Genomic DNA, 25,491 nt, shown 5'->3' with positions numbered 1-25,491 from the left:
TCCATGCTGCAAACTTAAATATAGTCGAGTATGTTGAATAGAAGATCTTGCCCCCGGAATCATCGCAGCTAAAGAAGAGACGGTATTTGGTTTCTAATGGCACTAAAGCTACTGTGAATGTGGTGATAGTTGAAACTAGTGATGACGATGATGATGTCTCTGGAGAACATTTTATGGAAATTTCTCCCAATGAACCAGACAACATTCCTCAACCTCCTGTCTCCTCCATGAACTTCCTGGATCTAAACATGCCCCTCTGTCTGATTCTCCACCAATATCATATTTCAATTTATTTTTCACTTTCTCTCTGCTAAACCTTACAGTCACAGTCACAGAGACCAATTGCTGTGCTGACCAACTCCTTACTTGTAATGAACTGTCACCCAGTTCCCAATCTTGACGTTGAAGATGAAGCAAGGGCGTTCATTGCTGTCATCCTGAATATGGGACTGATAAGAAAACCTACCATTGTTTCATACTGGAATACTGTAGACCAGTTTCATTACCGCTTGGTTTGGTGAAATGTTCTCAAGGAATGGGTTTCAACTTCTTCTAAAAGTTTTTCATTTAGTTGACAACAGTAAGCTTTCTCCTCCTGGCTCTCTGATCTCTGTGCTAGATTCCAGAATCTTATAGATCATGGTTCATACAACCATCCATAGGTGAAAGTTTAGTTGGAACTAAATGCCATACACAACTACTTTAATATATGCCGAATAAGCACTATCACAAGTGGGGAATAAAATTTTGCATGTTGTGTAATGCAGCTAGTACAAAATTATTTTGATATCCTTCTAGTCAATACTATAATATTTTACGTCCAGTTAAGACGAAACTTTACATAGACATAGACATGTTTCAACCCGGCATTGGGTCATCCTCAGTAAAACATATACAGGGTGAACTTTAATAAAACCAACGAACTGCAGGGACTTTTTGCTGACTGAAAATGGAGGAAATATGTCCTATGAACATGTGTCCGGAAGTGCATCGTTGCGACGGTAGATGACACTGACGAATGAAATTTTCTCTGGCTATTTGCTGTGTTTTTCTTCTGTTGCAGATAGTGTGATAGAAGCAGCATACTGTCGGAAACAGAATGGTCCGGTATTCATGTCGGGAAAAAGCCGAGATGGTGTTTGTGTACGGCCAAGCCAATGGAAACGGTCGAGAGGCAGCACTGCTATATCAAAACAAGTACCCTCACAGACACCAACCACATCACACAATGTTTCAAGCCATTTTTGGGCGTTTGTGTGATCATGGGTCCTTTCAGACAGTCAAACGTGCAGGGAGGTAGTGGACTGTGCGTACACCAGATCTGGAGGAACAGGTTCTACAGGACATTGAGACGAACTCTAGTACAAGTTCCAGGCAAGTGGCCCGCCAACATGGTGTAAGCCAGACTAGGATTATGTGTATCCTGTATGACAACCGCTGTTATCCCTATCACCTGCAACGAGTGTGAGGATTATCAGCAGCGGGTTTCCCTCTATGGAAAGAATTTTGTCGATGGTTTTTGCACCAGGCCATCACAGTTATGGGATTTCTGTCGCCAGTCCTCTTTACCGATGTAGCAACCTTTACCAGAAATGGCATCGTCAGTCTGTATAATCGTCATCTGTGGGCTACAGAAAATCCCCGGGGAATGGTTGAAGCATCTCACCAGCATCGGTTCAGCATCAATGTTTGGGCAGGGATTCTTGGCAACCACATACTTGGACCAGTTATTATTCCACAACGCCTCAATGGAGGAACGTACCTGGACTTCCTGCAGAATACTCTGCCTGGATTGCTTGGGAATGTGCCTTTGGCAATAAGACAGGTTATGTGGTTTCTGCATGATGGAGCACCACCCCACTTCCGCATTACAGTTCGCCAACACCTCAACAACATCTTGCCCAGGCACTGGATAGGACGCGGAGGCCCTGTTGCATGGCCTCCTAGATCACCGGACTTAAAACACCTGGACTTTTACCTATGGGGACATCTGAAAAGCGTTATGTATGCTGAACCAGTTCCTGATGTGTTGACCCTTCAACAGCGTGTTCACGACGCCTGTGACGCTATTCGGTGAGAGGCTGGAACGTGCGAAAGAGTGAGGCAATCCATGATACGATATCTGAACACGTGCATTGCAGCCCATGGAGGCCACTTTGAACATCTGCTGTGACATGGATGCGATTCAGTCATGCACTGTGTTTCGGGACTATTTGTTGTCATTGCACACACACTGTCCATTTCCAGACACATGTTCGTAGGACATTTTTTCCTCCATTTCCAGTCAGGAATCAGTCCCTGAAGTTTGTCGGTTTTATTAAAGTTCACCCTGTATAATGAATTAAAAACATCGGACACACAAAATGAAATGTAAGTAAAAACTTATTTCATTAAAAAGCATGATGGAAGTTAAACACTGTGAGATGGTGATCGTTAACACAGTCTTGAGCTGGAGGTCTTTTTGTCTCAATGTTTTTGTTGTCCCTTGGTCTGGTTCAACTAGTATCTGTAAACCGTTGGCTTAGTTGTTATGTTCCTACATGGGCTGAAGTGGATGGCTTGCAATGGGCTGATATACATAGTCATTATTGGGTAGTCTGTGAAATTGATAATACAAATCGAATTAATACTTGATAAATGGTGATTAACAGCAAAATATTTAAAGAAAGTTATGAAGAACGAAAATTAACTTTGGTTACGTGGCCCACTTGTAACAACAGTGTTCTCTGACTACAAAGTCCAGCTCTCGACTGGCTTGCTCCCACAGTCGAGACGCAAGACGTGTTGCTAGGAGGAGGTGAAGTGGGGGAAATGGGGCAGGGCTTGGAGTATAGTGGGAGTACGTGGAATAATGGAAGCAGTGACTGAAACTGAATGTAATAATTGTGAATTTTTCTGTTCCTGTTTTTTTATTACAAATACTCGGAATGAAAGTTTCCCATATTGCATTTTTTTTTTCTTCATTTATTTCATTTAAGTTGAGGGCTCGGTTCTTACATTGATCCATACTAACGTAAAAATTCTCTAAGATGTTGAGTAGTGGACCTTTTTGTTCACGTTGTAGAATCTTTAGATCTTGATCTGTTGTGGTATAATTATGATTGAGGTTTTTGTGATGGTTACTCACGGCAGAGAAACAATTATATTTTAAATGAAGAAGTTCCTACCAGTTTTTTCTACGTAACTTGACCTGCGTCCCTGTCATTCCAGTTCATGTATTCCAGAATTTATGTATTTATTGCTAGTATTTACTGTGTGATAGTTAAATAATATTCTTTCATTAGTGTTGCTGTTTTTTAAAGCAATGTATAGGTTCTGTTTTCTGAGGATATTAGTGATTATACGAAGGTAATCCCAAAAGTAAGGTCTCCTAATTTTTAATAAATTCATAGGCCTGTTTATTTTTATAATGGTTTACATCATTTTACAGCTTGAACATTTAGCTATTTTTCTACACAATCACCATTTTGGTCGATGCATTTCTGTAGACGTTGTGACAGTTTTTGTATGCCCGTGTCATACCACCTCGCCACCATGCTGTTCAGAAAGTTGTGAGCGACGCTTCAGGAAATCTCAGGAACCAAAGTGCAGACATCATCCAGGGTGATCTGCTGATCTTCACGCATGATTTGCTCAACCTTCACGACTGTCTCTATGGAAATTGATGGTCTATATCACAAATATTATTATATTATTTATAGATCCACCTGTTTAATACTATTCAATACAATCCACTATTTCATGTGGTTAAAATTTATACATAATTCATAAAAGTCATAGGTAAATGTTTCACCCGTTCTTTACTGGCATCATCAGCCTATATCAATCTTAAAAATTAATGAATATGGGATCTTTCTAATCTTATAAACTATAGAGTAAAATGTTGGACGATGATCTCATAAAATGTTGTACTGTAACATCTAAAATTGGGATATTGCACAGAAAGTATGTTAAAAAATACTGTGAATTAACAATTTTTTAATATTATAACGTGGTTAATCATGAATATTTGAGCTTTTAAAACCAAAATGGATCCGCTTCTGATACATCATTAGGACTGTGATGGCCTTGAGTGTAAAAGCACAATCATCCAAGGGGGATGTTTACTCCATTCCCATAGCATGAGTTCAAGATAGTAAAATCAATGTTAGTTATTTAAAATGAAGTGTGCACGTGTTGAATGTATTAAAATATGTACGGTTGATTTGTCAGAAAGTCGTAGAGAAGAAGATGGGAGTTCTTGTGGATACGTTGCTAACGATAAAATGTTGTGTCAAAGCTAGCTGATGTCAGTGTTTAGTTATGTTTTTTTTTTTTTTTTTTTTGCTAGGGGCTTTACGTCGCACCGACACAGATAGGTCTTAAGGCGACGATGGGATAGGAAAGGACAAGGAGTTGGAAGGAAGCGGCCGTGGCCTTAATTAAGGTACAGCCCCAGCATTTGCCTGGTGTGAAAATGGGAAACCACGGAAAACCATTTTCAGGGCTGCCGATAGTGGGATTCGAACCTACTATCTCCCGGATGCAAGCTCACAGCCGCGCGCCTCTACGCGCACGGCCAACTCGCCCGGTGTTTAGTTATGTTAGTACGGTAATCAGTTGGATCCTAAAGATGGTCAAGTGGGTGTTATTAATCCTGTTGAAACATTTGTTCGAAGAAGTGATCGAGTTTTACCTGAAACAAAATGTTAAAGAGACTTAGTTAAATAGTATTGTGCATGAGACTTCCCGTACGTCAGAAATGCCTAAAAACAGATCAGATGTAAGGTTTTTCAGGCATTTGCTCTATTAACCAGCGTTTCGTCTTAGGTCTGACACTAGACTCATTAGAGTGGGATGTGTCAGACCCTAGCCACTGACGCTGGGGTGTATGCAGGTGAACTTATCAGAAGCCCATTATAAGAGCCACAGTCAGATAAGTGCATATGCAGTGCCTTTTATAATGGGCTTCTGATAAGTTCACCTGCATACACCCCAGCATCTGTGGGTAGGGTCTGACACATCCCACTCTGATGAATCTAGTGTCAGACCTAAGACGAAACACTGGTTAATAGAGCAAACGCCTGAAAAGCCTTACATCTGATCTGTTTTTGACAAGCTCTATTAGTGAAAAATATCTAATTCCTTCCATGGGAACTTAGAATTTTCCATAAAAATGCCTAAGGTGATACTTACTCGTATGGTGCATGTTAAGTACGTCGGGTTTTTCCAGCAACGCTAGCTTGACTGACCTTTCTACTTCTAGTATTATACCGGTGTGGCTGAGGCGGTGAAGAACACGGAGGGGGGAAAGGGTGGACGGATCCTTGTGTGCAGGTGTGTTGTTGTTAGAGGGCTGTAAGGAGCAGGATGGGCGGGCCTAACATTTGGTGAGGTGGTGGGAGCTTTAGGACAAAAAGTTCTAAAAGTCTGCGGGATTGTATTATGTTTCGAGTTCACAATACCTAATAACTTTGGAGTTAGCTCATATAAAGGATTTTTTGCCTCCGTGGCATCATTAAGATTATGGTCTTTGTTATAGGCTTGGTCTAAAAAGATGTAAAGACTTTCTAATTCATTCATAAGTTTTTCTTCGCCTATACATCTTAGAATAGTGAGATCCTTATCAATTGATGTAAACTGGTGTCCTGCTTCACTCATATGTGAGCTCATCACTGAATATTTGTTATGTTTGAAGGCATTGTAATGCTCCATATATCTCGTATAGAAGCTGCACCCAGTTTGACCAACATAACTAAATCCACACTGAGCGCAAGTTAGTCTGTAAATACCAGATCTCTAAAAACAGCTGTTTTTATTATTAACTTTATTATGATTAAAAAATATACAGTAGAAGTCCGCAGTAGCGAGTACGGCATATAACGAGAACTCGGTTATAACGATGATATCTTTCTGTCCCTTAAAAATTCCTATATTAAACTGTGTGTCGTCCTTTGGTTACAGCGAGAGACCTATCACTGATGCATCCATTATTACGAGCGATTAAGCGCGCGCGATTTTCTATTCCCGGTATTTATGCACCCCAGCGATTATATTGCGTGTGATTGATTACCTTCGGTATCGTTTCCTCCCTATGTCCACTAGTGAGTTTTCTCGTCGACATTCGAAGGCGATGTCGGAGTCGATTAGTAATACCCGTCGACTGTTGTTCTGTAAAGAAAATTCAAAATGAAAGAGGACAATTTCGTAATAAACGCGTAAATAACGTGTCCGATAACGGTTGTTTACTCGTTAAAAGTAAAGGCTGACTAAATGACTGATTACTTTTAAGGCAAAATACTGCAGTTTAGTAAGAATGTGATACACCTCGAGATATGGTAGAGTGCATAATTGATTTCAGAGGTTAGTTTATATATTCTCGCGTATGGATACATTAACAGAAAAGCTATTATGAACATTTATAGCGAGAAGGTTATCATTTCTCTACTGGCGCTTGAAGTGTGTTTTCATCATACGTATAATACGGATAAGTTAGGATAGGTGACGCTGTTTGTATAAGAAAACTGAAACGTTTGCTACAAAATGCGATCGATCATCTTCGGTTTGGTATAGTATTCTCACTATGTGCATTTACAAGCGCTCTCGTCGACATTCGAAGGCGATGTTGGAGTCGATTAGTAATGCCCGTTGTCTGCTACTCTCTAAATAAAATGTCTAAATGAAAGAGGATAACACGTTTTCGTAATAAATGCATAAATAACGTGGCCGATAGCAGTTGTTAACTCGTTAAAAATAAAGACTGAGGTAAACGATCTCTTAATTTTAAGGTTACATACGGATATTAAGTAGGAATGTGATACACCTCGAGATATGGCACAGTACGTCACTGATTTCAGAGGATAGTTCATATCTTCTCACGTCTAGTTAAATTTCGGAAAGGCTATTTGCATGTAAATTTTTAGCGAGGAGGTTATCATTTCTCTACATGTGTTTCAAATATCTTTTCATGATACATATACGATTAGGTGACGCCGTTTGAAGAAGAAATCTGAAATGTTTGCCACAGAAACCTCTGGAGTGATACCGTATTTTTCCAAATCCAAGACTTTTTTTCTCTCAGAATCTCATGCGAAAACTCAAGGGTTGCCTCGCATTCGCGGCCTGACAGTAGGTTAATGGATACCACTGGCAACTACCACGGTAACTACACTGCTTCTTTTCATCCCCGCACGTGCACGCACACACAAAACTCGTTGACAATAAACGACCGCCTCTTTATTATACATCGCTAGCGGCGACAACCGGTTGTTCAGTGCCTGTGTGTAACGTCACTGGATCTCGGGAAATAGTGAAGAGAGAATGACGTTCTATTAGCCTCTACAAAAACGTTTCTCAAATCTGCAGAATGGCATCAAAACATGCGAGTCTTCGAATTCTTAGCTTGACGCTTAGTAAAATTAAGTTTTATAGACAGCAGGAATATTTTTGTGATGGATAGTTGTATTGTAAAGATACGTGGAAAAGGTATTGTCGGCAAATTTTCAACGGGTTCTCGTCGATATTATGATGCCAATTTTGAGTTAATGGCTATTAAACACTCGGAAATGTAAAGTAATTGCGTAGCCGCAAGAAAATGCGGCATAGGCCTAACTAAAGCCAATATTTGGCGGTAGCGTGAAGTCAAAGAGCTAAAAAAATGCATACTGTACAAAAAATGCATTCAGTGGTCCGCAACAAGGACGCTTTAAAGAAGTCGAAGATGAAATTGTGAGGTTTGTGCACGAAAATCGCAAGGGCGGAATGACCATACCTTGGTGCAATAAACTCGTTCGTTGACTTTCAACGTCCGCGATTAGGCCTATACATTGCTAGGAGGCAAGCGAGACGTGCGTGTAGCGGTAGCCGGTTATACAGTATCTGACGCTGAGTAGAGGTAACAGTTTTATAGATAGCAAGAATAATTTGCTAATGGACGTCATATTGTAGAGCCGCATGGAATAGGTATTGCCGGCAAATATTCAACGGGTTTTCTTCGGTATTATTATGCCAATTATAAGTTAGTGGTAGTTAAACCCGCGGAAATAAAGAATAATTGTGCAGCTGCAAAAAAAATTACGGCATGACGAAAGCCAATGTTTGGCGTCTAAAAATAGTCTGAAATGTGTAGGCCTACTGTACAACAAAGGCATTCATATGATTTTACAAAATATTTTTTGAGCCTGATTTAAATTTTTTGAAGGAAAAAGTGGGGTTCATCTTGGATTTGTAGAAATGTGGTACTATATTTTTTCAGAATGAAATTAAACATACACTTTCACGTAGTATCGGATTTTGAAAAATAACAAGTAAGCCGTAGTGTATATCATCTGCGGTAACGGAAGTTTTGAACAAACTGATTGCCGTTTCGTACGGAATTTTAATGTGTATGGGTTTTTTCGGACTTTTATACAAAAATCGGGTATAACGACAATCCGCTATAGCGAGTAATTTTTCGCTGTGTGAATTCTCGCTATAACGGACTTCTACTGTACTTTGATTTGTATTTACTGTTCTGAAGGCAATATTAATGTCGTATTTCTTCAGTATGTTGCGATCTGGAGGATGGCTGGGTGGTTGTACGTAAACGTGGCGTAACTAATTTTTTTAGCTTTATCTGTAATGAAATTCGTGGATAGTTTATATTTAACTTTATTAATTAACCGGTTAATCATTTCAACTTTGAACCCATTAAGTTTATCCAAGTTCCTTATATACTTGAATTCAGTTTTTAAGTTGCGAGGGGAGAGTGGTATTTTCAAAGCTCTGTGTATTAAATTATCGAATGACGCCTGTTTTTGAGAATTGGGATGTAAAGAGGAATTATTTATGGTTATAGGAGATTGTGTGGGTTTCCTGTAGATTTTAAAATCAAAAGTATTATTGAAGCATATGAACGTTATATCTAGAAAATGTAAGAACTGTTTAACTTTGTCTTCCTTAGTGAATTTTACATTAGGGTCAATTTTATTTAAATTCTCTAAAACTTCGTCGCTGTTAGTAACTTTATTAGTGCCTCGTGAATTTCAGTCTGACCAGCTGCAAACTCTCTACACCACTTACGAACATATTTGACATCCATGCATGACGCACCATACACTTCCGTCACTTGGTGATGGATTTCAGTCGGTTCAGTAGCTTTTGCGTTCAAAAACCAAATAACTGCGCGCACTTTGCACTTAGCGGTAACATCCAACGGGAGCTCCATTCTCAACGGCTGCCAAGCCTCAGTGCTGCGGGTGCATGTTTATATGATATATTAACAATTTGTTGGTTATTTTGATCCACCTTTTCAATACAAATTACAGTTTGTGTTGTTAAGTTGTAATGTTACAACACTAATTTACCGGGACATGTTTCGCTTTTATTCATAAGCATCATCAGCCTATACAATTGTCTCAAGGTTTGTCATATTTGGATTGTTGTTACAAATTTCATTACATTGAATGTAAATCTAATTTCATTGATAACAATATTTAAAACACAAGAATAATATACACATTAAAAATTGTGACAATATGATTTGCAATGTTAAAATGGAGTAACTCTTAATTCTAAAACACATTGATGACCAAAACACAGTTTTTACAATTTGAAAATTTGGCTAAAAATTGTTTGCAATATTAAAATAAAATTGATTCAACTATAATTTTGGTATTAAAATTTGAGTCATAAATATAAATATTGGATGTTAATATGTAGGAGCTATAGTTTCTGAAGTGCGTTGGTTTCTAGAATACAGTAACATTTCAGTATTGAGAATTTTAGTTAAGAATTGTGCTCTCTAAATAATGTTATTTAAAAAGACTGTAATTTTGCATTATGCGTGATTAGTTTTGATGATAATCTAGAATTGAAGTCTTGGGTTCGTTGGAAAATGGCTTCTAGATTTGATGAAGCTTGCTGCTGCAGTTTGGCAATTTGATCAGATGAAATATTGACATGTTTAATTCTTGTTTGTAGCGGCCAGACTCTCCGTTGGAAGTTGATTGTTTTGATGTAAGTTATGGTTAAAAGGGGCTTCAATCCAAATTTTGAGTATCTGATTATGTTTCTTTCAATTTATAAAATGGAAGAAGCATCTGGAACAAATGGAAATGAACTTAAGTAATATTGCGTGTATGTTGTGCTTGTAATGTGAGTGTTGATGTTGCATTATCACTTACCCCTTTGTCTGCTGCTACAGAATCTTGTGGACCTTATTGCGTTACTATGACTATTGTCTGTTGTGGCTCTACTCCTTGTGTTGTACGTATGAGAGAGTTTTTGTGAAGGGCGGGTAGGGGGTTGAGGGGAAGAGATGTTGGGCGGGGCGTTTGCTATTGACGTGCTATGTGGTAGGGTATTCTTATCTGTTGTTGAGGTGGGGGTAGAGGACGATCCTGCAGGCGGGGCGTTAAGCTTTGGCGTGTTATGTGGAGGGGGACTTTTTTGCGTTGTCGAAATGGTTTCAGTTGTGAGTGTATTTAGATTGAATATTTTAAAGAATTTGCTTTTATCTGATTTGAGATTTCGTAATAATGTTGGCAACTGTTCTATTAACGGACTTTTTATTTCGATCGCGTCATTCAAGTTTTTACCTTTATTGAAGTATTGATCCAAATAAATATATATGTTTTCGAATTCTGTCATTAGCTTCCCCTTTTCGATTCTTTTGATTATTGTAAGGTCTTTGTCTATTGAGGTGTAATGATGGCCGGTTTCTTTCATATGATTACTCATTGCGGAGTATTTATTGTGTTTTAAGGCATTAAAGTGTTCCATGTATCTGGTAAGGAAACTGCGTCCAGTTTGGCCAACATATGAAGATTTACACTGTGCGCATGTTAGTCTGTATATTCCGGAGCCTTGAAATTTGTTATTGTAGGCATTTACTGTGTTATGGTTAAAAAAATAAGTTTTTGTTAGTGTTGTATGTTTTAAAGGCTATTTGCATATCCCGTTTTTTGAGTGGGTTTGCTATTTGGTGAATCTTTGAACTGGTGTAAGTGAAGGTTGCGTATTTGGATTTTTTAGTCTTTTCCAGTGTGAGGTTTGTGGCTATTCTGAGCTTTACTTTGTTGATGATTCGATTTACTATGTCTGCTTTATATCCATTGGCTAGTGCTAGTTCTTTTATAAAATTTATTTCTTTTGTAAAATTCGCGGGTGATAAGGGTATTTTGTAGCCTCTGTAGACCATACTGAAAAAGGTTGCTTGTTTGTGGGATTTGGGGTGGAGTGATTCATTTCTTATTGTTATTGGCGTGTGTGTTGGTTTTCTGTATATCTGATAATCAAATTTGGATTTCAAGTGTGTTACAGTAACATCTAGATAATTCAATGAGTTGTTTTTTTCATCTTCTTTGGTAAATTTTACGTATCTATCGATGTTGTTTAAAAATTCAAGGATTTTTCGCTGTTGTTTTTTCGGTTGTCTATTATTACGAACATATCGTCAACAAATCTCAGCCAAAGACAGATTCCTTCTATGTTTGGTTTTATTATGCTATGTTCTATGTTATCCATATAAATATCTGCTAATATTCCTGAGCTGGGGTCACCCATGGCTAAACTTAATTGGTGGTAAATTTTATTGTTAAAGGTGAAATAGTTGTTATTTAGTACGAATTTAAGTAGTGTAATAAATTATTCTACTTCTAGTTTACTTAAGTTGCTATATTTGGAAAGGTTTTAGTTAATAATTTCGATCGTTTCTTTAATGGGGATATTTGAATACATATTGGAAATGTTAAACGAGCTCATTCTATGGTGGGGTTGTAAGTTGAAGTTTTTTAATCTTTCGCAAAATTCAATTGAGTTTTTAATTGAGGAGTTACTCTGGAACTTATAATGCTTTTTGAGGAACTGATGTATAAATTTTGATATTTTATATATTGGGCTATTTCTGCTGTTTATAATTGGTCGAATGGGTGTATTGTTTTTGTGTACTTAGACATCTTAGACAGAAAGCAAAAAACTCTAGAAAACAAACTAAAACACCTATTAGAAGATCCAAAAAAGTTAACCGTTAATCAAAAAAATGATTCAATTCCTTTGAAGACAAACAACCCCGCGACAATTAATTTATCAGACACGAAATTTTCTGAAAATGAAATGAACATACTCAACAAAGGAACTAAGTTCAATTGGCCCAACCCGTACAAAATGGAAGAATTAACTATCACAATAGCAGAATCTGAAGCAAATATAGGGAAACTGCCGGCAGAAATACAAAATGACATTAAATATGAAGTAAAAAAGAAACTCCCAAGTTTAGTAAAAGAAATGAAAACTAATTCCAACCAGACCCTCCAAAAACAAATAAAAGACTTAAAGACAAAAATAAAAGATAACGACATTATCGTGACTAAGGCAGATAAAGGCGGAACAATAGTCCTAGTAAATAAAGGTGACTACATCAAAAAAACCGAAGAATTCTTTTCTAATGATTCTTACACTATAGTAACTAAAGACCCGGTTTCTAGAATTCAAAGGAATCTAAAAACAATCCTTAAAAATTCAACTTGTTTATTTAACGAGCAAGAACAACAAAAAATGGTCAACATGAACCCAACATTACCCAAGGCAAAGGCACTACCTAAAGTACACAAAAACAATACACCCATTCGACCAATTATAAACAGCAGAAGTAGCCCAACATATAAAATATCAAAATTTATACATCAGTTCCTCAAAAAGCATTATAAGTTCCAGGGTAACTCCTCAATTAAAAACTCAATTGAATTTTGCGAAAGATTAAAAAACTTCAACTTACAACCCCACCATAGAATGAGCTCGTTTGACATTTCCAATATGTATTCAAATATCCCCATTAAAGAAACGATCGAAATTATTAACTCAAACCGTTCCAAATATAGCAACTTAAGTAAACTAGAAGTAGAATAATTTATTACACTACTTAAATTCGTACTAAATAACAACTATTTCACCTTTAACAATAAAATTTACCACCAATTAAGTTTAGCCATGGGTGACCCCAGCTCAGGAATATTAGCAGATATTTATATGGATAACATAGAACATAGCATAATAAAACCAAACATAGAAGGAATCTGTCTTTGGCTGAGATTTGTTGACGATACATTCGTAATAATAGACAACCGAAAAAACAACAGCGAAAAAATCCTTGAATTTTTAAACAGCATCGATAGATACGTAAAATTTACCAAAGAAGACGAAAAAAATAACTCATTGAATTATCTAGATGTTACTGTAACACGCTTGAAATCCAAATTTGATTATCAGATATACAGAAAACCAACACACACGCCAATAACAATAAGAAATGAATCACTCCACCCCAAATCCCACAAACAAGCAACCTTTTTCAGTATGGTCTACAGAGGCTACAAAATACCCTTATCACCCGCGAATTTTACAAAAGAAATAAATTTTATAAAAGAACTAGCACTAGCCAATGGATATAAAGCAGACATAGTAAATCGAATCATCAACAAAGTAAAGCTCAGAATAGCCACAAACCTCACACCGGAAAAGACTAAAAAATCCAAATACGCAACCTTCACTTACACCAGTTCAAAGATTCACCAAATAGCAAACCCACTCAAAAAACGGGATATGCAAATAGCCTTTAAAACATACAACACTAACAAAAACTTATTTTTTAACCATAACACAGTAAATGCCTACAATAACAAATTTCAAGGCTCCGGAATATACAGACTAACATGCACACAGTGTAAATCTTCAAATGTTGGCCAAACTGGACGCAGTTTCCTAACCAGATACATGGAACACATTAACGCCTTAAAACACAATAAATACTCCGCAATGAGTAATCATATGAAAGAAACCGGCCATCATTACAACTCAATAGACAAAGACCTTACAATAATCAAAAGAATTGAAAAGGGGAAGCTAATGACAGAATTCGAAAACATATATATTTATTTGGATCAATACTTCAATAAAGGTAAAAACTTGAATGACGCGATCGAAATAAAAAGTCCGTTAATAGAACAGTTGCCAACATTATTACGAAATCTCAAATCAGATAAAAGCAAATTCTTTAAAATATTCAATCTAAATACACTCACAACTGAAACCATTTCGACAACGCAAAAAAGTCCCCCTCCACATAACACGCCAAAGCTTAACGCCCCGCCTGCAGGATCGTCCTCTACCCCCACCTCAACAACAGATAAGAATACCCTACCACATAGCACGTCAATAGCAAACGCCCCGCCCAACATCTCTTCCCCTCAACCCCCTACCCGCCCTTCACAAAAACTCTCTCATACGTACAACACAAGGAGTAGAGCCACAACAGACAATAGTCATAGTAACGCAATAAGGTCCACAAGATTCTGTAGCAGCAGACAAAGGGGTAAGTGATAATTAGGGGCCGTATTTTTTGGTAATAACGATATGCACGAGTTTTTTTTATATCTTCTTTCTTGTCTATATATGACTTCCCAGGTACTAAAAATACCGTATTTTAGCAAAATGAACTCGCGAAATATCGCGAAATTTGATTTATTGCGCGAATTGCGCAAATAATCGTGAAATATACACCACTTGGTGCGAAAAAAATGCAAAATGGCACCGGAAGAGCTCTCCAATAAACGTTTAAATTTTTCTGAGAACTTGACTATCGTAGTTTCCTTCTCATTTGCTTGATACCGCTGTATATTCTCCGCACAAATGCACATAAAGCGGTACGCACTGTGTATCGAAAGTATGTGTATTCAGTTCCGTGATCTCTAAGGCAGTCGATAAAAATCAATATCTGTTATCGATTACAGCAAATAGCGTTGTGGTCGTAACAAGATACAAGACCGGTCGTAGATACAGCAGTGCGCAATGAGACTTCGTTACATACGAACATCTATCGGCAAATGTCCAATATTTAAGTATAAAAATGCCGAAAACTGAAGTCGCAACAGGTTTTTCGAGGGCCGAAGAATACTACAGTGAGGGGTTCTATGTATTTGATGCTGCAGGAAAGATTCTAATGTATCAATAGTGTACCGGTAATATTCGTAAAGTTGAAACGTGCGATATACACAGCAGAGAATTGGAATGAAGCAAGTGAACATAATTCAAAGCGGCAAATAACAATCAGCAATACTTTACAGATCGTAAAGGTGTTGAAAAATTATAGAGAGCAATTTGTAATAGACACAAAAAAAAAAAAAAAAAAAAAAAAAAAGCATTCATGCAAGCCAACATAGAAAAATAGGATAATCCTGGCATAAGGAAGAGAATGAATATAAAAGGAAAGATAAATAATACTGTCTTTACTGTAAAATATGACGGTATTTGTAGGCCTATTGTATATAAATCGCCTGTTTGAGTAGTAATAATGTTATTGTTTTCATGTCCCACTAACCACTTATACATTTTCCTGAGACGCTGAGATACCGCAATGTTGTCCCACAGGAATTCTTTTACGTGCCAGTAAACTAGTGACACGAGGCTGACGTATTTGAACTCCTTCAAATACCACCGGAGTGAGCTAGGATCAAACCTGCCAAATTGGGGTCAGAAAGCCGGCGCTTTAACCATCCGAGCTACTCATCCCCGACCGGGGAAAAAGAGTATATCCATGAACACCTTCCAGAGCAGCTATATGACTTTGCAAAATGCAATGAAAGCACATCTGGTTGAGGAAGTGAAAGAAGACAGTGTTAGCAAAGTTTTAGGAGGTTTTATAAAAGACCACAGTGAATTTGCACCCAAGTGTTCGCAAGCATTATGGTTTCCGACGTCTAATGTGGTCAGCGAGAGGAGCTTCTCTGCTTACACAAAGACGCTTTCTGACTGTCGCACAACTCTGCATCCTGATAATGTTGATACCATGCTTAGTTTGTACTTTGGAGACAATTAATTCAACGTCTGAAAATGTAGGCTATGTATAAATGTATATCACAGGGCAGATCACCTAACTTCATTTCGACCGGGCGAGTTGGCCGTGCGCGTAGAGGCGCGCGGCTGTGAGCTTGCATCCGGGAGATAGTAGGTTCGAATCCCACTATCGGCAGCCCTGAAAATGGTTTTCCGTGGTTTCCCATTTTCACACCAGGCAAATGCTGGGGCTGTACCTTAATTAAGGCCACGGCCGCTTCCTTCCAACTCCTAGGCCTTTCCTATCCCATCGTCGCCATAAGACCTATCTGTGTCGGCGCGACGTAAAGCCCTTGGCAAAAAAAAAAAAAAAAAAAAAAAAACTTCATTTCGAAGTATCAGTGATTTATATATTTATTTCTATAACAGTTTGCATATTTGCTTTTTCTAAGATTTAATAACAATGATACATTACAAGAGTTTACTTTAAAACCCCTTATCACAAAGTTAGTTACATTTACCCCATACGCTACTACAAGGAAGATTTGGCAGGAAACATCGATCAGTATAACAATTTATTTCACGAAATACCTACCGAAATAGTGTCAGTTTTAACACCGAAATCAACAGTTTTATTTCACCAAAAAATAAGGCCCCTAGTGATAATGCAACATCAACACTCACATTACAAGCACAACATACACGCAATATTACTTAAGTTCATTTCCATTTGTTCCAGATGCTTCTTCCATTTTATAAATTGAAAGAAACATAATCAGATACTCAAAATTTGGATTGAAGCCCCTTTTAACCATAACTTACATCAAAACAATCAACTTCCAACGGAGAGTCTGGCCGCTACAAACAAGAATTAAACATGTCAATATTTCATCTGATCAAATTGCCAAACTGCAGCAGCAAGCTTCATCAAATCTAGAAGCCATTTTCCAACGAACCCAAGACTTCAATTCTAGATTATCATCAAAACTAATCACGCATAATGCAAAATTACAGTCTTTTTAAATAACATTATTTAGAGAGCACAATTCTTAACTAAAATTCTCAATACTGAAATGTTACTGTATTCTAGAAACCAACGCACTTCAGAAACTATAGCTCCTACATATTAACATCCAATATTTATATTTATGACTCAAATTTTAATACCAAAATTATAGTTGAATCAATTTTATTTTAATATTGCAAACAATTTTTAGCCAAATTTTCAAATTGTAAAAACTGTGTTTTGGACGTCAATGTGTTTTAGAATTAAGAGTTACTCCATTTTAACATTGCAAATCATATTGTCACAATTTTTAATGTGTGTATTATTCTTGTGTTTTAAATATTGTTATCAATGAAATTAGATTTACATTCAATGTAATGAAATTTGTAACAACAATCCAAATATGACAAACCTTGAGACAATTGTATAGACTGATGATGCTTATGAATAAAAGCGAAACATGTCCCGGTAAATTAGTGTTGTAACATTACAACTTAACAACACAAACTGTAATTTGTATTGAAAAGGTGGATCAAAATAACCAAGAAATTGTTAATATATCATAGCATAGTTCAATACGGGCCTAAAAATGAGATTAGTTACATGTAATGCATGTTTATATGCGGGCGTGGGAAACACTCTTCACAATATTGTGACCAACAGCCACACGAACAGAGTTTTGTATTTATAAAAAAATAGGAGACCTTATTTTTGGGTTTACCCTCGTATGTATATTATTATTACTAAATGTGAATGTGGCATGTTTTTCTTTAGTTTTTGACTCTTTCACCAAAGTAGTTGTGGGCTTGTTAGTATGTTGATTGAGTAGCTTATTTATAAATTTTGTGCTGAATCTGTAGTTCAAAGCTATTTCGTGAATGTATTTATGTCATAGAAAATGTTAAGTGGTTATTGTAATAACTCACAGGCAAAAAATGCCTCATCCTTTTTTTTCTTTCATAGTAGAATATAAAGTACATTATAATATTCATGAATCACAAGGAATTGTGGGTGTCTAAGAGGTGGGGAGGGGTGTTCACTCTTTGCAGGTCCATAAGAACAATACTGTTTTCTTAACATGGAATGATCTATTAGTTAATTGCCTTTTTTCTTGTACATCAACCTGAACATGTAAACTGTTCCCTGTGTACATTTTGAAAGCTATTTCTAACATGCTATTTTAGGCAGCTTTTTTATGAGCTTCAGGATGTATTGAACTTCGTTTAATGGTGTTAGCAGTGTAAGTTGGTTTCCGGGAATTATTATGATGATTTTGTTAACACTGTAACACAAAATGATTTTGTGCATGTATGTAGACACATTAATAAATATTAAATAAAATGCACATACCTTGTTACTAATACAAGAAGTAACGCCTTCATTATGTGCCACCTTAGACTTGTAATTTTGCTTGTTGTTTTTACATACTACATTTTAATTTTTATTTTTATTCTTTTTTTTTTCTCGTTCAGACTAATTATTTGAATGAATTCTGTACAGAAATAAATTCTCTATCATTACGTAAATGCCGGTCCTCACGGGCCAAGTGTAGCGTGCCTGCCTCTCACCCGGAGGTCATGGGTTCGATTCCCAGCCAGGACAAGGAATTTTACATAAGTGATTACAATTGAGTAGATATCTGAGGGTGAGAGGGTGACCCCGGTCCCAACTTACAAAGCCTGTTGTAATGTTTGTTTCCTAAATATAAGGAAAGTTAAGTATTGGAAAGGTGGTGTTAACTATTATTCTTATTTTAATGTTCATAATCTAGGAAACCAGTCTCGAAAATTTCTTGCCGGTGCTTGTTGTACACCGGTAGATATACACAAATTTTAAAATACATGTATTTCCTCCAAAAACGGCCTGGCACTTTGCAGTAGTAGAGTGGAGGCGGACCTCTGGCCTCTTCCAGCTGATGGTGAGCGACCAACCAGGGGCCTATTCCACAAAAGTATGGTCTTGTACATTACAAGTAAATTCTCTAGTAACTAGTACAAATACCAGAGTTTCTGTTCCACAAAATAATTTTCTACAGTTGTACTTTACTACCCCATACTTACAAATTACCAGTGAATTTTTATAGGTATGTTCCACAAAAGTACTAGTACTTGTAATTTACTAATGAATTGGGAACTATTCTCTATCAGTGAAAGGACAATAATATATAAATGTACTAGTGCTATTTAAATATAATTATTTCAGATACATTTTGATAAATATGTGGTCTAGCAGAAGTGATAGTGATGCTAATGAAAATGAAAACTACCTTCTATATAGGGAAAGAATAAACTTCCAGTTTAACACTATTTGAATACAATGAGAGTTTTAGGTTAAGCACAATACAAGTGGAAGAACTTTTGATGGATATTTATCATAGGTTGAAACATCCTACGAACAGAAATAAATCTCTCTCTGCTAAACAACAGTTAGGCCTACTAACAACACTGCTTTGGCTAGGAAATTGAGGTTAGTACCATGGTATTGCACATATGCATGGGATGGCAAAATCTTCGGTCTGTAGGTCAATACATTCTGTGGTAGCTGCAATAAATGATATAAAATTTCCTCAAATTGTTCCTTGACTTGAAAATACTGAACAAACATGTTCCAAGGACATTCCTGGAATCATTAATTCCAAGTAATTCCAATCATTAATCCAACTTTTCCCCTCAAAAGCTCCATGAGCTTTTCCAAATCAAATATTTCCATCCAACCCTTTATTTTGTCTTGTTTTTTCAGACACTCGCTGAATGCACCGAAATGAATATCTTTCCTTCTTTCTATTTCCTTCAAAATGAATAACTTCCTTTCCTTGACACCATTTTAACCATTCATACAGAGTGTGCAATTTTGTAACAATTAAGTTTGGCGGCTGAATGTCGTTATTAGCGGCATCCGATTCCAAATGACAGACCAAGGTAGGTATGTCAGACTACCGTGGGACATATGCGAGGATCGCGGAAGAACAGAATGGGTGATAATAACGGAGTAATTTCCTATCATCAAAGAAATAAACTGAAAAATAACATTGTAGCATTGAGAAATTCACAGAAATATTAGTTCTTTGAATCTTTGCTACATAACTTAGCTTAAAATACGATATTAAGATTAATGAGGCAAGCATAACCTAATTCAACGAATGGAATATGAAGATAAACAGCTGATTCATGCTATGACGTAGTATGTTTATTGATATGTTGTCACTTGTAAAACTTGTAACAATTCACTAGTAATATACAAGAGACTATCAATCTTTTGTGGAACAGAAATGTACAACTCCATACATTACAAGAACCCACACTAGTAACTTGTAATGTACAAGACCATACTTTTGTGGAATAGGCCCCAGATCAGCTCCTGGCTCCAATGATATTCACTACTTTATTTTACAAATTATTTTACAAAAATTCCCTTACGTAAAATGGGGTGATCATCATATACAAACATCAAACATTTTCTAATCTAACATCAGGGATCATACTCTTGTATGGTTACAGTTTTACAAAAAAAAAAAATTTGTTATTATTCTACAAAATGTAACATAATTGAAAAACTTTAAATTGTAACCTATTCTTCTTTTCTGAATAGCTCTTATTTTCTGTAGTTACGTGCAAAAATTAATTTATTTCATACAGAAGGTTTGGTTGCTATAGCTACAGTGTATTATCTGCGCACTTTTTATCGATATATTTCCGTCCGGGGTGAGGAGTAAGGAGGGAGCTCTCGCGGTACCAGTAGTACTGCCAACTGAATGAAAATGAAATCTGAATTGAATCGATAATATGATCGATCGATATGAATTTTGCTAAACCTTTGTTATCTTAAGCCAACAACTGTGTCACACACACATTATATAACATTATATAACATTTCTCGATGCGAATCTTATTCCTAGAGTGAATTCTATAGTTTGGCTTTGCTGCGTAAATAACAACAGTACTAGTACGTAAAGTGTACGCCAGATGTCGCACAGCGATGCATAAGCGATTCATAGTTTGTGTTTCAAAGGTTGCCAGTACGAATCTCGAAGATTGCCGAGGTCGACCAATTCAGCACTAGGGTGTAAATATATCCAGAAAAGGTGCGCAGATAATAATTCTTGTCAAATTGTTGGAAAAGTTAATAAAACTTTTGCTATAACAAATTAATTTCATTTTAAGAAGGTGTTAGCTCCCCATTTACAGTCTGTCAGTGGCTAAGGGGGCTGTCACACAGGCTCGATCGAACGACTGCGATCGACCGACTAAGAAAACAAACCTACAGAGGGCAGTGGCACCAGTCACACAGCATCGATCGTCAGCGATCAACTACGAGCGATGAAGATCGACTGGTTTGTAAAAACAGACGTGTCCGTTTTTCAGTCGCAGTCGTTCGATAATGGCGGACGCAACATAGTCATCTGTTGATGAAATCGAAACATTAATTTGCTTAGTGTATGAAAACAAAGTGGTGTATAATCCTAGACTCCCTGGATATAGTAATAGGGAGACCGTGAATTTTGTATGGCATTCTATAGTGTGGAGAATTGGGACAAAAACTGGTAAGTAATTATTAGATTTATTACGATTATCTTATGAATAGGGTTATCTTAGATTATTTATTGATAAAATATATTATACGGAATAGATTGGTAAAAAGAGTTACACTAGGAGAAGTAGTAATTATCATTCTTGTAACTTAATTGAAGAAATGTTTGGAAAACATAAGCAGTGCTTTCCTAACCTCCATCTCGTACCTAATGAAATGAATACCATTGTTTGCTTTAATGACAAATAAGTGTAGGCCTATGCCATAAGTAGGCCTACTACATGTATATTTTCTTTGTCACAATATTCTGATTCATTGTTTCAGGAAAAAGTTGTGCCAAAACATGGCAAATTCTGAGGGCTGGATATCGAACTTGGAGAGATAACATCCTCCCTCTCCTCCCAGGTTCTGCTGTACAGAAAACATAAAATGGGTCTATTTCAATGCCCTCAACTTTCTGGAACTCTTCAATGCTGGAAGAAGGTACAATTCTGTAATATTTATTTTTTAAAGTAGGCCTACATTACAGACCAGTGTTCTAGTTGTGAAAGAGTGAGGGGAAGATTCAGTCTGTAGGCCATAAGTTCCACCCACTGTTCATTAATTTATCAGATATAACTGAAAGTAATATAATCTAACCTAACAATCATCTTACTAAAATAATTATTGAAAGTAACAATTTCTTAAACAGAAGGCTTGTGTCCAGACTAAAATGTAGCTCCAATTTAGAAGAATTGCATTAATATGTTGTTCATTTTTTTCAGTTCTATAACAAACACATCTATGGAAGTGGCACCTGGTGTATGAGAGCCTTTTCACCAAGCTGAAATATAGGAGGAGGAAGCAGAAATAATTTGTGTTGGAGGGGTTTAACTCCTACAGTTCAGAAATTACTGAAGGGACTTCAACTTCCAGTCCAGTGGCTTCTGCTTCTACAAACAGCTTTGCCAGCAGTTAAAAATAAAAGAAACAGAAATGTGAAAGTGACAGTGATGTGTTAAGTGAATATTTAGAAAAGATACTTAAAACTGAAAAGAAAATATAATCAATGTTATTTTTAGTGTCTTCATGACAACATGGAAAGAATGAGTGTACTAGGTCGAAGGGTTTTCAAAGTTAAAATTCAGAAACTGTTGTATACAGTGTTAGACCAAGAAAGAATCTAATAAAATTTATGTTCTTGAGAAATGTTCTACTTTTTAAATTAAATCATTTTTTGTTATACTTATCTATCAATATTTATTGGAATCCTCAGTGAGTTGTGTGTATTAGCACCTGATGGGAAAGAACCTTAACTCCAATTTTTATTAATTATTAGCATTATTACAACATCTTAATTTGTATATTTTATGTGGTAGAACATGTATGGTTTACAAGGAAAGGAGTATTTTGAAATACATGTAGTAGGTCCTTTCTGTGTGTATGTAGCAAGCAGTTGTACAGCACAGGTGGTCTGAAACCAGACCAGCGTATTGATAGTTCTGTCCAAGAGCTGACTTCCTTCTTACGGTATACTGTTGATCACAACTGCAAACTCATTGCACTAGGTTTGTACAGCACAGGTGGTCTGAAACCAGACCAGCGTATTGATAGTTCTGTCCAAGAGCTGACTTCCTTCTTACGGTATACTGTTGATCGCAACTGCAAACTCATTGCACTAGGTTTGTACAGCACAGGTGGTCTGAAACCAGACCAGTGTAAAGACATTAGTAGTTTTGTCCAGGAGCTGACTGCCTTCTTACAGAATACTGTTGATCACAACTGCAAGCTCATTGCATTGGGTTTACTGCATCTGTGTTCAACGTTGCTTGCTATACTGCCATCCTGCGAAAATACACATCCTAAATACCTATTTGAAATTATCTACCTGTTCCAGTTTTGTATTCTCAACCTGACATTCAGTTCTATTTTATCTCCTCATTCCAAGTACTCTCCTGCCATTGTACCTGTCTGCACCAGCAATCACTACTTTCATGTCTGTTACCGTACTTAAAATTTATTAACATATAGGCCTACAGAGGGCATCAAGGTAGACTGATTATTTTATTTCTTGTACTGTAGATCCATTAATATTAGATTGCACAGTTTCAATAGACCAAGCTGTTTGCATAGGACAAAATTCTTACTACAGTTATACCTGACAGAATCCCTCCCTGCCACCTTATAACTTTGTAACTTAGGTAGCCTTTATCTCCTCATTCCAAGTACTCTCCTGCCATTGTACCTGTCTGCACCAGCGATCACTACTTTCATGTCTGTTACTGTACTTATAATTTATTAATAACATATAGGCCTACAGAGGGCATCAAGGTAGACTGATTATTTTATTTCTTGTGCTGTAGATCCATATAAACAGTGAAAAACAAAGATGAAAAATTCATTTGTAACTATTTTGACAGATGTTTCCACCAAAGTTTTGTAGATTTTAATCTACAACATAAAAAACTGCATTTTGTGTGATGTGATATTAAGGGGATATGATGGCAGAATATGTACATTATTTATAAAAAATATATTCATATGACAGTTACATGCTTGTAATAAAAGGTTGAGTAGATTAATTACCCTGTAAGTCAATCCAAGATCTTACAAGGCCCATACACCCTACTCTGTCAAACATTCATTTATATAATTGGTATTTACAAACAGTTTTGACAGGCAATGTAAGATATAGCAAAATTAAATCATTTACCACCTGAGGCCTAAATAACATTTTACTGTAGACGGCAATAGTAGTCTATTTAGTTGTTAGAAAGGCATACTCTTAACTTCTAAAAATAGAAGGCAAGGTGCTTGTTATTAGCACCTATTATTTTTTTGTAGTGGTTGGTTCTCATTTTTGGTGAAATTGAAGGCAAAGTTTTCATTTTCCTTGAACTGATTCATAAGGAAAGTATTTCAGGATGGATAGATAGGCTTGGCACTGTTCATATCAGTAAAAAAGTTACATATGAACAATATACAGAAAGGCAAAATCAACATTGTGGTAAGAAGGAGAGTCCTACCAGACCTTTGCGGAAAAAGGTGTTACTCTGTACCAAGGAGTTTACCAGCAATTTGGATGGAAGTGCAGGATTTATATTAATTGGTTTTATTATTGCCAAGTGAGCAATTAGATCAGCTTGCCAGTGCAAAGTTTGGGGAGACAGTACTTTATGCTTAGTGATGAGGGTAATAAACAAGACCTTGTGTGTAATTTACATGTAGTTGTGACAAGTATCAGTCTATTACACTGCCAACTTACTTATTAGAACAATATTCCAGAAGCTTTTCCTATAGTTATTAAGCTAGTGTACAGAGCACTAGCCTCACCTGAACTCCTCAAGAAATGTACACATATGTGAATACACAGAATCCTAAAGAGAATTTACTTTGGAAGAGATGTCCATAGACAACCTTTCTTCACAGCCATTTGGTAAAATTAGCTGCTTTCGAAGCTGCTGTAGTCTTCAATGATATAAATTAAGACAGGATTGTCATTCTTGCAAAGTTTGGATATGGACCTGGATTCTTTGCACAAAACACAGTAGGCCTACAGAAATTCAGCAACATGCTTGTCATGAAAGCAATATGATACTATTCTGAACATGGCACAATAACAAAGAAGAGGAGAGGTGACAAGAGATTTGCAGAGGATCATGAGGGAGAGAAACAGTGTAAGGAACTCCATTGCTTTTATCATTTTCACAATATTCAGAGCATATGTCCATTTTTCTTTCTTTCAAAATTATTTACAGGGTTGTAATGAAACTTGACACACTATTTCTACATTAGGTAATGTAAATTTTGACTGGAAGCATTTCTTGATATGTCTATTATTTTGGTAGGTGGGATCTCACCAAGTGGTATGAAAAAAAAAAGCTGTTAACCTCCATCTAATAAACACCTCAAAATATAATTTGAAAAGACAGTAATTATGCCCCAAGATCCAGCATCATTAAAACAAATAAGCATAAATGGTATTAGTCTTATATTTGAAATACAATGAGCCACTTTTGTGAGGCTTTTGTTGGAATTTTCACCCTGTCAAGAATTGTGGCTGTAGTGCTCTATGAATGGCATCATATATAACAGGAACAAATCCACTGATGTATTGTGAGCAATCCTAAATCTGTATGAGTCACCAATGTCCAGAAACCTGTAGGCCTAAATAAATATATATCCACTGTTGA

The 25,491-nt window shown here is 36.5% G+C and overlaps 1 protein-coding gene across 3 annotated transcripts in view; it reads left to right on the top strand.

The window, feature by feature from the left end:
- The window catches only part of aft (adrift), a 436,902-nt gene that overhangs the window by 223,082 nt on the left and 188,329 nt on the right, over positions 1-25,491 (top strand). The window lies entirely within an intron of this gene.

The sequence above is a fragment of the Anabrus simplex genome, chromosome 3 (assembly GCF_040414725.1).
Source record: "Anabrus simplex isolate iqAnaSimp1 chromosome 3, ASM4041472v1, whole genome shotgun sequence".
Classification (NCBI taxonomy): domain Eukaryota; kingdom Metazoa; phylum Arthropoda; class Insecta; order Orthoptera; family Tettigoniidae; genus Anabrus; species Anabrus simplex.
The sequence above is the reverse complement of the archived record's forward strand: the minus strand, read 5'-3'. Positions and strand labels throughout refer to the sequence as shown.